Source organism: Liolophura sinensis, chromosome 1 (genome assembly GCF_032854445.1).
Source record: "Liolophura sinensis isolate JHLJ2023 chromosome 1, CUHK_Ljap_v2, whole genome shotgun sequence".
Taxonomy (NCBI): domain Eukaryota; kingdom Metazoa; phylum Mollusca; class Polyplacophora; order Chitonida; family Chitonidae; genus Liolophura; species Liolophura sinensis.
In genome coordinates, this window is record NC_088295.1 from 70,073,028 (window position 1) to 70,089,116 (window position 16,089).

Genomic DNA, 16,089 nt, shown 5'->3' on the forward strand with positions numbered 1-16,089 from the left:
ACATTTATGTATGTACAAGTAATTCCCAGAGTTAACACTTCAGATGCTAGGATAAGACCCAATTAGGTCTAATATGCCACTTAAGACCAAGCTTAGACTGGGAGTGTACATGTAGCTGGATGCTCTTACATGGAACTTTATTTCTGATTTATTGGCTATTAATAAACTAGACAGAAAACCACGTGCTAAAAGTGCCTGAAGTCAGCTTCAGTAATTGAAGCGATGGTCAGATAGCTAAACAGACTATCAGTTGTGCCTGACTGAACTCTTGCCTCCAAAGCGGAACAGAAATTGGTAGATAAGCAAAGTTTAAAAAAAAGGTGGGGAATGATTTTACTGAAGCATGGATCATAACACCAAATTCTACCACACAATTATTAAACAGACCATATAAGTATGCATTCTGTTGATTACTGGTAACAGCAGTTAGGTATAAGATTCAAATCTACATCAGTTCTGTCTTGCCTAATAAACTTACTGATTTCATGCTGTCCTACAAACAATCTCCAGCATCATATAAATCCACCTAAAGTTGCCAGGAAGAACATAAATCTTAAATGCTAGAACATTTTTTTGGGGGGGGGGGGGGGGGGGGGGTGGGGCAGCAGGTAAAACTGCACAGTTTTCTTTGCCCTACCCCCTGACAGCACCATTACATACATCCAGCCTTAAGGCCCCTGTGAGAAGCCAGAATGGTGCTGGCATCAAGCCAATCTCCACTGCTGAGGTGTGCACTGTGGGAAACTCACTCCCACTCAGTTTTTCGCCTATCACTTCTTCAAATCTTTGCTAGTCTTCAGAAATCATTTCAGTGTTTAAAGCAAAACCAGGACCAGGATCAAGGCAGCAGGAGCAGCAGTCTCTAGTTAGTGACGGACCATTGACAGCAATGGTAGGACCACCCTGACGGCCTGTGAACAACGGCTCAACACATACATAATGTGCTGCACAAAATTTCCCATGTGCTTTTATCTTCACCAGCATCTTCATTCTTTGATGTTCCTCATCGATACCGAAGCACTCTTACACACTTCTAATGGTGAAAACCTGTTTGTCTGCTAAACTGTTTGCATTAATTGAAGAATCAGAGACAACAATTTCACCAAATGTTAGTCGCGTCTGATAAAGAAATCAAGGCTCAAACATATATCATTTGTGAGCATGATTTTAACATGATATTCATGAATAAACCTTTACCAATGTTTTCTTATTGAACATTATGACTTCACAAACCTGAATAAATATTACTTCAGAGACACTTTTCAAACTACATTTTGAATCAATCATTTTTAGGATGAACCATAAACATTAAATCTAGTTTTAACATATTTGGTGGCACATATTAATACAACTGCACAGGTCTGCCCATATGACCTCCACAGACTCATGGGTTAACCTTAAAGTCACTTGTGCGTATCTCCCCTTAAAAAGTGTCTATGATCAGGGAGAAGGTTTGCCCAGTCTGACACAGGGCACTCTGATCTGACCACATCGCTACCCTGGGCTCCACAACCAGGGCACACAGATCCACCAATCAGAGCGCAGTCTGCCAGGCTCATTCAGTCCTCGCGGCCAAACTTTGCCAGATGTCCTCCATTAGGGTTGCACACGCTCACCATGTGCTGGAAGGCTTGTGTTTCCTTCAACTCTCCCTCTCTACCCACCCCACCCCACCCCAACACCTACAACCACAAACTCTACATCAACAGATCCCTGTTTGATTCAGAATATTTATGAAGAGAACAGCCTCAGAAGGTTAATGCCTTCTTTTGAAGCTGTCCACTTTATGAAGTACTTGTCTTTTGGAATCCTTGATCTTTACACCCCACTACATTAGACATAGAGACACTGGTTTTATTCACCCCACATAGAACACTCTTGGTTGGAAAACTTGCTGGAAAGTTAAACAGTTTGTGATTGGCTAGACATCTTTAATATTGTAGTTTCCAGATTACAATGGCAAACAACCAAAGAAGTTTTACAAGGACAGGACTATTGAACATTTACACAGGACACTAACAAATCATTACTGCAAAGTCTACACTTAAGAAGTAGTAAATAAACTGTCCTGGTGAACTGAAATTTTATCCTCACTAAATGTAATTTGTTTTAAATTAACAATTTAACATTATTTAACAACTAAACGAAAACTTCACATGTGAAGAAAAAAAAGTTCCCCAACTGCCAAGAAAACATTCAATTGTACATTTCAGAGAAAGCAATTATTGCAAGAATACGAAATTGAAAACCTGTCCATCAATGCTGTCCACAAAAGGAAATGATAAAGTTTTTAACATGAACATACCCTAGGCCTGGATACGGGCCATGATTAAGATGAAGTATGCACTGATAAGTTCTAACTGCATGGGCAGGCTGAAGCTTTCTTCAGCTTTCTGCATGGTTGCCAGAGCTCTAGGATCAAAGACTGTGGACTAAATTCACACGCCTTATACTTATACATTCAACAGTAGTTAATCATATCAACACTAATATACATAATGCACAATAACAGTTTGTTTGGTGCTCTCTTCTAACCTTGACAGCAAGATAAAAAGAAACCACTCATTATTTGTTTCTCTGTTTATAAACCACAATTAAATATTATGTCACATTTCAGCTTCTAGCCAACCGGAAATCGGACCACATGACCTCAGAAAGAGAGTGTCAAGTCAAGATCAAGAGAGGAAAAAAAATGTATAAGGTTTAACTGCCATCAATTAGAGCAGAAATTCAGCCCCTTCTACAACTCCCTTAAAATTATGATATCTATCAAATTATAAAATTCATAACCTGCACCCGAGGACCCTCTTAATGAAAGCTTAGATTAAAAGACGATAAAAAGGGGAAAACTGGTTTTAACTTCCTGTCCAAAACTATCAGCTCTATTTGTTGCGCGAGAACTTTACACTCACATAAACTTAAATGCCACAGGACTGAGGAGTTTCCAATTTACATGCTGGAATCAGTTAACGCTATTCCAAGAAAAAGAAGCAAAGTATATGCGACATTTATAATTTATTGTCAAATGAAACATTTCATATTCTGTTAAATCTTCAGAATTACATTCCTTTAAATTCCTTGCCAAAATACTAAAAAATAGCTGGTGTATGCAAAATTTACACCAACAAAATACAAATATGCTCAAGCCATGACATAGGATATTTTTGTATTTATTAGATTTGAATTATCTGAGCAAAATCAGCTACTTACTGATGTTACCACTCTATTACTTCAAATCAAGTAAAACTGCTTAAACCAACTGTCCTTATATTTTCAACTTAACACTCTTTTATGAATTCCCATGAGCAAAATTTCTACACACACTAACTTATCAATTTAAGGTCCGCGGCCTCCGTGACCAAGAGGGTTAGCAGGCCAGCGCAACGCACTGACCCAGAAGCCTCTCAACAATGCGGTTACTATCAGTTCAAGTCCAGCTTGTGCTGGCTTCCTCCCCAGACATACATTGGAAGGTGGGACAGCAACCTGCAGATGGTCGTGGGTTTTCCACAGGCTCTGCCTGGTGTCCTCCCACCATAATACTGGCAGCCATCGGGTAAGTGAAATATTCTTGAGTAGGGTGTAAAACACCAATCAAATAAAATCAAGGTCTTCTTTATTATGTATTATTCATATAGAAAGAAATAAATACCCAACCACCTATTTCCATGCATTCAACTTTGCATCTAATTTGCTAGAAGAATAAAAAAAACACATTTATGATACCTAGACCTAATCACATTTTAATATTTTGCATCGCAAAAAATACACAATGCTGACAAAGCAATTTCAACTTAAATTTACTACTGTTTAAATAAAACCTCAAATGACAAAGGCTTACCTATGTGTTGTAGCTAGTTGCTCAAACTTCAAGTAATTATACCTGACCAATTAACCGTGCCAAACATTATTTAATTATCATATTCTCCCATAATAGCAGCTTCACATATCAGTAAAGACATCGTCATAGTTAACCGTCCTAAGACTTAATGATCCAGAGATGGACTCTGAACAGTTGCTCCTTTCCATCTCATTATTATTCAAGAGCCATAGTAATAACCTGACGAAGTGACTCATCTGTTCATCACAGGAGAAAGAACACAATATAAACAGGTATTTATTAATATCTTTGGCTTTTTAACTGTCTTACTAAATGTCAACACATTAAGTATAACTTCTGAGTTGCTTAGCGTGCTAAGACAGGCAATCATCAGCCATGCGCGAGATCAGCACCCCCGTCTTACCCACTCACTGACAAGGATGACTGAAACATGGAGCCAGATTTCAATGAAGTAGAACTTCTATCAAGAAAATCTCACAGTGCTTTGAATTACAATACTTTTACATTATTTTATATTGGGATGTAGCACGCCAAGCCCAAATCTTAAACTGATACAACAGCATAAGACAAGAGATGAAGAGATAAATGATTAAAAGTACCTTTGGTATATTCTATACAGTACAGAATAGTTGATGTGGGTTGAAAAGTACCTACGATACCATCCTTCACCAACTCTGAATAAGGCGAGTAACTAAAGTTTTCTGGACGAATAAATACCACAGAACCTAAATGGGGAATTTTCAGCCCATTTTCTTGCCGTTTTTTTTTTTTAACCTTGACAAATACATTGCAATTTAAAATCCTGCTACAAAATGTGTATAGGTAAGGAAAAGAAAGGAACTGTCGGTAGTTGAGCATGAACTACGCAGCAACAAAAAAGCGTAGAAATGGTGCTACATGAAAACTTACCGGAGTGAGATGACCGTGCTGTGAGCTGCCGTGGATTATGGGAAGACGTAAGAGGTCCTTGGGGACAGAGTTCAAGTGGATTGCGAACATGGTACATGCCCATGTTGATGTGATGTGGGGGCGTGGGAGGATGGGGTGAGGTGGGGGAAGAGGCTGTAGCAACTACAGGATAACTGTTCGTACACTCCCCATTACGTTGATGGTGGTGGTGGTGGTGCTGCTGCTGCTGATAATGATAATGTGGTGAATGCCATGGCCCATGGTAGTACATGCCACGCGGCCTGGCATGCCCTGAACTTGGTGAAACGTTCAAATTTGACATTGTCATTTTGGGCTGTCGGTCTGCTCCCCTCAGTAACTTACACATGTACATATAAAACTCGATCACCAAATCACCAAAACTTAAACTGAAATCTGGAGCTTAAATTTCAGCCATAGCATATCACACAAATGTTCAAACTGCAAACATCACTTTTTTGCTTGAGTGGTACTTCACCTGCGTACAGGTTCCATGGTGTACAAAAAAGTTGCCAAAGTGTCCCAAGCAGGTAGAGATCACCAAAGTTCTGTAACTTTATGGAGGTTGCATGTCTGAGCGAGCTAGACTGATAACCAGGAGTTAGATGTGATAGCTGCCAGAGTGTGATCAACACTGACCAACCCTAAACCACTTCTCTTGTATTAACACTCAATAGGATACCAGTATCACACCCCTCCACGAATCCTTGGCTAACACAGAACAGTAAGGTAGCAATAGTGTTCTCTCACAGGTAGACCTTCCTGCAGACTCTCTGGTACTGCACAACCACAGCTTTCCAAGCTCTCGCCTCTATTCCTCACTGGAGTATAGACCGCAACTTTTCCTGCTTTTAGGTGCCTGCATCAGATAAGACCTAGCCAAGTTTATGAATGAAATCTCAAACCCTGAGGGAATCCACCAGACCAGCCAGGTCAAGTCCCAGCTAATCAACATCAGCAGAGTATCAGTCAAATCAACATAATTTATGCTAGGCTCCTCCCAAGCATCCGCTGAGAAGATTTTTATGAATGAAAGCCAGCAGGCCTAGTCCCACTAGCTGGCAACAGTACATGTACAGCCAGTAGTTTGTGGCCAGCCAGCCATGACGCTACAAACTATGTGGTTAAACTATCCACAGGATGTGAGAGTCCTGTGTCAAGGCACTGTGCAGAAATTTTACCTAATTTACCCTTATCTATCAAGTTACTCAAAACTTTACACAGGAAGGGAGGGGAAAAAAGTTGGTGTGAATTACTAGAAGTCTATCTAAACCAGTTGGATCAAGCCTCAAGCATTAGCACAAGTTGTATGCACACAACCACATTTCAAACTGGAACAAGAAATTTCTGGACAGTCAAATCACCCAATAATGGGTTCACAGGAAATTCATAGGAATCCAAATTTACAGAAATGTAAGAGATTTCTAAAAAGCATGAAGGGCTTTTTTAAGTAAATCTCTTTGTCAGGTCGTTCTATTTCCCTGCCAGTTTCTGAGCTATATTCAGTTTGTATATAAACAGAGTAAGTGAAGAGATGAATACAGACAAGTTTGTGGTTAGCCTACCTTGTCATGTGTCACTTCAGTTTACATGTACATTGAACCAGGGTTATATAGAGTCTAAAACAAAGCCCAGACAGGAACTGCTTTGGTCCCACAGTTGTAAAGTCAAACAATGAAAAATTGTAATCCTGATGTGAAATGGCCCAGCTAGATTTGATAACAATATAAACAGATAAAAAGTAACAGCCATTTCACAACCTGATCTATTCAATCTCACAATTTTTGTTCCTGGAGGTTCCATTCAGCAAACGTCACCAGTCACCAAATGAGTTGGTTTTCATTAGAGAATTCCCATGCGCCTGTTTTTAGAACCTTCCTTGTGTTGTGAAAAAACAGACTAAGGAAAACATTACAAGGAAGTGGGCAGTTACACTTTCATCCACTCCTACCAATCAACTATATGCAGGTTAAATATCCAAACAATTGTTCCCAGTTCATTTAATCAACATCAGATAACTAAGTCCATCTGCATACAATATGATTGTTTTCCATCATCAATTAAACTAAACATGCTGATTGACTTGCAATATCCTGTGGAGGTTTTTTTCTTATACTTAACTATTACTATTAATATTGCTGAATTTCAATGATCTTTCCAAACATCTTCTAAAAGCTTCCTGAAGTGTTTCCACTCACATCAATCTATGACAAAAATATGGACAAACCAATCAGTATAGCCAACAGTATAGCCATATCTGACTAGATCTTTTTCCCCATTTTTTAATGTTAAACATGCTAAACACACAAACAAGTTTACAACCATATTTTTATCTGAAGCATCCAGAATAATCCAATCTTCGACTTCATTGTGGTTTAATCTGATTACAAATGTTGATGTGAAGAGGGGAAGAATAACCAGTGGAGTACAGTTTGTCTATGCTGGGTGTTGGCCTTGGCCAACACAAGCAGGAAAGTTTTCACAGCAATGGTTATGACTAAAGGCTTAGCAGGCTCTTATAAAAAGCAATTAAGTGAGATGGGCTGTGATGTATGGCGTATTTAAGGTGTATTCCTAGAGGTAGCTACATCTGGAATCTCTTGATGGGATGTGGCAAGCCATCCAGCAAGTGTAATACAGCCCTGGGTTGAGTACATGTAAATAGCTAGGCAGGACTGGAGGGCCAACAACTGTGCTGTGCCTTATGGCAGCTATTGCCATGCTGCAGTACACCAACTGTCTGCAGCATGTGCTTACATTAGACTGCGTGTGCACACCCTGCACCACTGCCCTGGTACCTGTGGTAAAGGGCATTACTGTAATTCTTCAACCTTTTCACATTTTTGCAAGGTGTTAATTTAAGCATATTCTGAAGGCATTTTGTGAAGCCCTGAAACTGGCCCATCCAGCCAATGTAGTTTTGCCTCTAAAATCAAATTAAAAATGGCATAAATTGCACTGAAAGTTGCTCTTTCACATGTGATAAGAATGAAGAATTAAAATAGTGAATTAAGGGTAAATGAGAAAAGCCACTTTCTTTGGAAAACGAAGACTGACAAGAGAAACACAAAAACACAGCACACACCTGTCCTCATTCTTAACAACTCCAACAAACAAATCATCTCATACAGTACAAACAATAGTTGCAAAAAGCAAAACAAAGCTAAAAGAACTAAGAAAATACTTGCAAGAAAAGCTTGCAAATTGCTCAGCCTCATGGATGATTTGGAGATCTCCCTTCAGATGTCTGCCTTATGTAATACTGTTGAATGGGGTGGAACAGAATCAAAGCAGTTGCTATATACAGTATGATTGTGTTGGTCACCTGATGGGGTTAGTGTAGGTAGTTAGGAAAGTCTGTAGAGTAAGTGATGGGAACCAGGCTACAGACTGATGGCTGTTTATACAGTATAATAGGTGGGATGAGCAGGGAACCCTGAGCAGTATCTTGCTCAACTGTCAACAAGCTGCCAACAGCCTAGATAGCATCCAACATGTCCTACCCTATCAGGATAATAGTTCGCGTGGGAGGAGGGGGAGGTGGTTTTAAGAGGGGTAGACAAACTCAGGAGGGGGAGAACGAGCCAGGCAGAGAAAGGAGATTTTAGGGCTAAAATCCCTTTACTCCGCCAACTTTGTTCCCCATCAGCATCAACTCAACAGCTGTCATTTCATTAATGCTGCTTACAGCTGCTGGCCAGCCGTGGTCTAAAAAAACTCTGCAGTCCGTACACTCAACAGACCTACTGTATTGGAGATGTAAATGAAGAAAACTGCCAAATGATCACAGCAGGCTTTTAATTATGCAGCTAGTTGCTGGTACACATGTGCACACAAACTCACTCACAGAACTAAAACCTTGGCCTCTACCAAACATAGCTGAGCAAGTCACTTACAGCATAGTCCAAGCCTTGAAGTGGAAGGATGAAGTTTATGGCCCCAGTTTTGTGAAATGTAACATCAAAGTATCGTTTGAAGAACTGATGCAGGAAACTGAGCTTTACTATGTGACCCATTAATTGTATCAAGAGTAACCTCACAAACCTGCCTAGCAAAGACCAACTGTGCCAAAGGATGGTATTAAAGTCATGTATTAAAATGTGAAAGATAGCTTTGTTTCTTCCAAATATCTTGTTATAAAGATCAGACTCGCTTTCAGACCAAAAAGTCCATGAAATATTTTGCATTAAAAGTGTGAAATCTTGTATAAGCCTAAGATTAAAACCATAAGATCAGAGGTGGTTTGACTCTCTCTACATTTATTGCATCTAGCTACATGTAGTCTAATATGGCACATGGTGTAATGAAGAAAAGTGAAAGAGAACGAACGATTCCCCATGTAAATCATGATGTGGCCATTTGCCTATCCTTCAGGCTCCATGAATTATCATGGCTGTTACGAAGCTAGGCTATTTGCATTGGTATACTACATAGATAAAACCATGAAATGTTATCTTATTTTGCAATTCAAATGTCCAAACAATTTTTCAAAATATTTTCTTTTGGAGACGTGTTTATTTTTAACCCTGGTCCACCTCCAAAAAAATGATGAACTGTTGATAAAGCATGCATCTTTTTGCATCACTCAAAGTAATCAATATAATGTAAACATATTAAAGAACTGTTCCAGTTGTTCCTTTGTGAGTTCATTATAGTGATCAGAAGAAAAGGCAACAGAGCAGTTTCACCAAGTAAGACAAACTTTTGGCTTCTCTTTTATGCATGAGCAAACAATGAAGATCAACGGTAAAAAAAGAAGTCCTGGTAGAATTGATGAATTTTCCTTGGATGCCTATTTAACCTTAACAATTAGTATTAGAGCTAGTTACAACATGGTGGCCTTAGGCTAGCTGAGGTGATCATTTATAATGGAGAAGCTGAGAAGACAGTGTCATACATCACAACGGCTAAGCCCTGCTGAAAACACGAGCCCAAGCCAATAAACATTGGCCCATTAGAGACCAAAAATCATAGCATTGCTTATAGTTCTCATCAATATTCAGCGTTTATCAATATGGCATGGCTAATGCAGTGTATGCCTCAGGAGGGAGCAGGACAGTATCAGCATGTTCAACAAGCCACAGTCACTCCTCTCCACCCGCTCTTATGTTTATATAAACATGCCCCTGATGAACAATGACCACGAGCTCAGTGACACGCTGGGGATAAAGAAACGCTTGGGAGGTTCAGACTCCCAGGGGAAACGACTCTCCTATGTACCTCGCCTGGGGCACAGTCCTGGGCACGTTCAACTCTACATATAGATAAACAGATAGATCACTTGGGCTCAATTATTAACGCTCACTCTGAGCAGAGCTCCCAAGGGGCACTGCCTTCAATACGTCAACATCTCTTATCTGCTACCCCCAAGACTTGATTGACACTGGATGTATCAATTATTTGAATGTTCCAAACTGACAACAGACAGAGTGGAACTGCCCCCAGACAAATTATATTTATATTTCTCCGTAATTCTTTTTCGAGTCTCCAGTGATTTCACTTGCCACTTTTGATCACAAATCAGACATCCAAGTCTGTACCATGCAGGTCAACTGTAACTGTCAAACTGACCACATGTAAAAAATATGCATATGCAAAAGAGAAATGGTCTGTTCATACACTTATGTCTTTATCAACATGCCATTTAATCCAGCAATTCAAGCAGAAGTTTTTTATGTCTTTTCCCAAGCTCTTCACACCTGATAAAATCAGTCAGAAAACCCATGGAGCAAAGCACTTGACTTTTTTTCATGAAAAATTCACACAAGCTATGCATGGTTACAGCAACATACCAACACGCTCAAAGACAAGACCATATGACCTTGCAAGGACAAAGTCACAAAAAAAAAGTAAAGCAGAATTTTAGTCTTTTTTTCTGAGAAGCAATCATTAAGAGTTGTGTTAAGAATTCACATCAGGTAAAAGAGGTTAACTTTAGCAGACAATATTTTTTGTGAAGTTTCAATAATCGATAGCAAGATATTTGCTCTGCTTACAAATTTTTGGCAAAGTTGTTCACCCATAGCATACAAAAGTGCTTCATCAAAATATATTTTTAGATAAATTGATGGGCTGATAGAAGATACGGTAAACTTCACATTCAAAGGACAGGAAATCACTAGTGTTGTCACTGAGGTTACTTAGATGTCATTTTGTCAAGAGAGCTTTGGGTGTCTCAACTAGATCTTTCACCTGTTAATTAAAACCTTTTATGTTTCAAGGTGCAGTTTTAGAGTTACTATGAAAATTTGCACCATGCAGTTTGGTGAATTCACACTTGGCCTTCTGAACAAAAGCCTCACTTGACTTCCCAATCCAGTCAGCCGTAACGTTTTGCATTTAGCTGTGATAGGGAGACTCTAGGGAGAAGTTTACCTGCCAGCTCCAGCCAGGTATGTGAATAACTGAGGGGCTAGGACTGATCTCAGCCTAGTGTTATACCATTCCCCTCCCTATACTTCCCATAATTAACACAATACACACCCTACCCTCAGACCTCATAAGCATTAATTAACTTACAGCTCAAACGATATGGAATTATAGGCTGCTAATTCAACTAACCCTATATGAAACATCTAGTCATTTGTTACTGTTTCCCCACAGCTATTTACAAAATAAAATAAAAAAAAAAACACCCAAAAGAAAAATGTGTGTTGCTCCTGGTGAAACTTACAATCAATTTTCCATACTAAATAATGCATAGATAGAAGATAACTGTAAATGTGATACAAAGATGCCGTGGTAAGCTTTGGATCATCATACAGTCACACAGCTGTAAAACTGAAACAGTCTGCTACATGTAAGTTGCTTGGCCCTCATTGTTAGTTGCCAAATGAAGTACCTATCAGCACAGTGACAGTATTCTGTGACAGGCTGGGATGTCATGTTTGGTGTCCTATTGGTACAGTCAAACTCCTATTTCAAGCAGCGTCATCACCATCACACCAGGAAATGTTACTGACAAGAGGAAACTCCACTGCTACCTTTGCCATGTAGTTATTTACACGGGATGACTTAAAAAAAGTTCAAATTCAGATTTAGTGAACTTGTTACTTTGAAACATTTGTTAACACCCAGATTGTAATGTTTGCAGCAAACATGGTATGAAAAGGCTTCTTCTTACTTCTAGTATCACACTTAAATGAATTAGAGATAATAAAAAGGACATCAGAAATATACATAAACAGATGAACTAGGCTCAGCAAGTTATTTCTTTGTCCAACCGATGTTCTTTTCTAGCAATAGCCCAGTGTTTATATCCAGGATGTTTTTATGGTAAATTTCTGCGGACACTAGACAGAAAAAAGTCTCCAGGGCAGTTGACATACCGCAGCCATTAAACTGGCTAAGAAAGCCTGAGATTACTTTACGCACTCTAAATAAATAGCTTCAGCCAAGTTATGAAACCGTAAGCTAGCTTCATTCACAAAGACAGGCCCATTCATGTCATGCTTCTTGCTATTCAGAGTTACTAGAGCAGAACTAGACCGGGAAACTTTTTTTCCCCCTCAAGTTGCCTGAAGATAATCATGAATGAACCTTGAGTACTGGGAACATACAACTCCTTTCTTCTTGACCAATGAAACCGCAGCTGTGGCTGAGCAGCTCTAAATTTGGAGGAGCCAAACTTCACGTGACCTGTCTATGAATGGCTGGGTTAAAGTGGTGTGATTTTGTCTGTAGTCCCCCTCCACTTCCTAGTAACCCCCTCCCCCTCTTTCTCCACTAACAGGCTTCCCTCGGGGCTTCCGCAACATGTGGAATAATTATGCCATTTACATTAACTTTATTAGTTTCATATAAAAGGAAAGGTAAAAAAGTGCAAGAGTTCCTTGGCACTTAGAAATCTAACGGAGTATGCTGACTTGGCCATGTCACAATCTTAAAAGCATGACTCTGGGGTGGTTGGGGGGAGAGGAAGGGAATAAGCTGAAAAGCCGTTACCTACAAACATGATCTCTATTTACAATGGCAGCTCTAACAAACCTGTTCAAGTATTTCACCACGGTGAATTAGGATTTAATCTCAAATTGCAGGGAGGGAGAGGACAGATCTTGAAATCGTGTCTCAGCTGAGTGATGACTCAGAGATCGTATCAACTTAAACACTTCTCCAGATAGTCTAGCACACAGGAGTAGCAACAGGTAGCGCCAGCGAGAAGGTCATGAAACTTCACGGCATCATATTGTCACTACTTTTAAGCTTACTAACACTAACTATCAGAGTGGAAAAAACTATTAATACATTTGACTGTGTGGTGTTCTTTACAAGCCCTTACACAATGAGGCAATACCGATTTGCACTTAAAAGCACACAACAATTTGAAAAAATTTGTTCCATTCAAATTCACAACTGCGTAGGTGACCTGTGAAGTTAACTTCAGGATGCTAACATGGCATTCAAAATATTATGAAAATTATTAAAAACAAACTTTTGCCACTGGCAACTCGTTAAAGTTTTCATTACTGGTTTCACAAGTGTATACAAAACAAAACACTGCCCAAAAATAAATGTTATCTCAGTAATCTATCTGTGGGTAAGTGCTGTTTAAACAAAAAGGAAATTAAATATTCATCTGCTCACACTGAGTGAACTCTACACCTACATGTATACTATATGTATATAAACAAACATATACAGTAACAACACACTGTAAAATTATTTAATGATGTATGCATTTCACTGTACTTTGCAAAAAGGGCAAAATGTTCCCTTTTACTAGTAACCACATAAGAAATGCTGCAAACAACTGTTTGTCGAACTTCTGTACATCCAAACACCTTAACTTAGCAATAAAATATGTTGTCAAAGTTTTCATCCACATCATACTACCTTACTTACTTCAATTTTTTGTCTGTTATACGTCTGTTTCCTGCTCTTAATATGCATCAATGTACAACTTATAAAGACATGCAAAAGTTAAGGAATAATCACTCACATTTCATTGGTCACCAAAATACCAACACTGCACGCTGACAAACTTGACAAACCGACTAGAGCTAGTGCATATGATGGTCATCAAGGAAGCTTAACTTTTAAACCTTCAGCTTTTCTAGAGCTCCACCTCTGGGGCCATATTGGATTCCAACAGATTAAGATAGACTGGGATAAACCCATGTCGCACATGTACATCAGTCATCCAATACAACTCTTCATGACTAGGGGATGCATTCCCCTCTCAATGAATAGATAATCCTTAAGCTGTATGATTCAATCTCAAGTGTTGTTTTAGGTAAGTACATGTGTACATAACTAAGTATTCAGCCTCATCTATTTCTCATGCAAGGTACTTTAACAATTACATTTAATCATCCAAGCCACATGTAACAGAAACTATACTGATAGAAGATAAATACATGATAGATGTAATATTTCTTTTTTCTTCTCATAAATGATTGGAATACAATTCACCACAGTGTTGTGAAGGTATGTACGATATGGCGGAAATCACACAGAAGATAAAAGCAATAGCTAAGTCTTCTTACAATTAAGCTTAAGGTATTTGGTATACTTTTTATTTGTTCACTTTCTTTTCTTTTTTCATATATATATCTAAGCCCTGAGGGATCCACAGTATCTATCAATTACTTCTACACGTAGGCAATGTCAACTGGAATGGAAAGTAACAAATACACAGGGCACTCCAAATTTATCTTAATGGCTTAAAACAATGATGAGTTTAAGGCAAGAAAGGCAGCTACGTCAATGTGTAATAGTTGAAGCATGAAATTAAAGCCCAGGAGAAGAGGAGAGTAACAAGGTCACCTAGACATCCTTGTAGACTAACATGTCAGCCAATCTTGGGCTGTAGTTTACATCAGGTAAAACACTAACTGTTCAGGCTATGCTCAAGCTATCAACAGAGTGCCACATAACCCAGATACAATCAGGCCAAGTGTCAGTCAACATGTTTACTATCTGGGTCCATCAGCTCCATTCATCAAACTGCTCAAGCCTCAAACTGGATTGTGAATGCGGGTCAGTTGGCAGTTTTATGAATGAATTCAACAAGAAACTTTTAGCCAATGAGAAAGCTTGTGGCAGTCACTAAGGCCTTATGCAAAGTGCTGGGCTGTTTGGGGGAAGCGGGTCATGCTGGCTCTTAAAGCCCTAGTCACACAACATTGCTCCCCCCCCCCCCATGGTATGTAAACATGTCCATTTTCAGTCCCGGTGAATACATCATATGTGCTATTATAGCGGCTACATAAACTCATGAACTCAAAAGAACACTAAAATTACAGCGCAACATGCAGACATAGCTGACTGCACTCTATTCTAAATCACTCAATCCCATCAGCTACAAGCAGGTTACAGTTACAGAATTCAGTAATATTAAGCCAGTGTTGCATGAACTTCTCTCACTCAAGTTACATGCAACAGACCCAGATCCTTGGTCAGTGGGGAAAAAAGGTTAACAGATTGAATGCAGCTTACAATATAGCCACAAGATCCAATACTGTGCCATTTACATGGAAAAGAGACAACTAAGCCTCTGCCGCCACCAAACAGGGAGTGAAATTTACCTGTGAATTTTTTTTTTCAACTGTTTTTCTCCTGTTTTTGAGAAGCTAAGATATGGTTTTTCATTCAGACCTCCATGTAGTTTACAGTGATGAACAATATATCTTTAGCTGTCCGTGAAATTCAACAATCCCTGACAATAACAAGTCACAAAAAACAATCTGATGAAAGCTGCATTTTGTCTAGAAACAGGTGGTTTCTTGTTACCTTCAAGATTTATGACTTATTTTGACATGTTATTCAGATTTCTCTCCCAAAATTGTACATAGCGTCTAAAAAAAGGAGAGAGTAATCATGAAGAAGTAGTCGTTCTCTTGTTTAAAATAGGACTAGATGTCATTAATTCAACCATGTTTATCAGGAGGACTAATCAGTCAATGCCTACATACAGGGCAACACGAGCCACTTGTCAGACTTTAGTTTTGAGTAATTGTTTTACTTCCATACATAGCAAGCACACAACGAACCCTACAAGAAATATGGGGTTAGATAAAACTCCACAGAATGTTCTGTTTTGCCAGCTAGAGTAGACACTCAAGCCAGCGATACAACTATGTCAAAAGATGTTTCAAAACCACAAGCTTGAACACAGAATCTAAAAAGTCTCATCTGGTGAGTTCTATCTGTAATTCACACACGTAGCATCCTAAAATACTAAGGTATTCACAAGGAAAACAGTTCTATATTCTGTTGAACAGCCAGAATCTAAACTGAGAAGCATTTCATAATCCAACACGCTAAGGATGTGCAGAAGCTTTCCATTGATGCCATCCTGCATAAGCATTCAGATGAGAAGA

At 39.1% G+C, this 16,089-nt stretch overlaps 1 protein-coding gene across 1 annotated transcript in view; it reads right to left on the minus strand.

Annotated features, from left to right (window-relative positions):
• LOC135482342 (protein C-ets-1-like) overlaps nt 1-16,089 on the minus strand; it is a 48,520-nt gene that overhangs the window by 9,989 nt on the left and 22,442 nt on the right. The gene's annotated exons all lie outside the window — the stretch shown is intronic.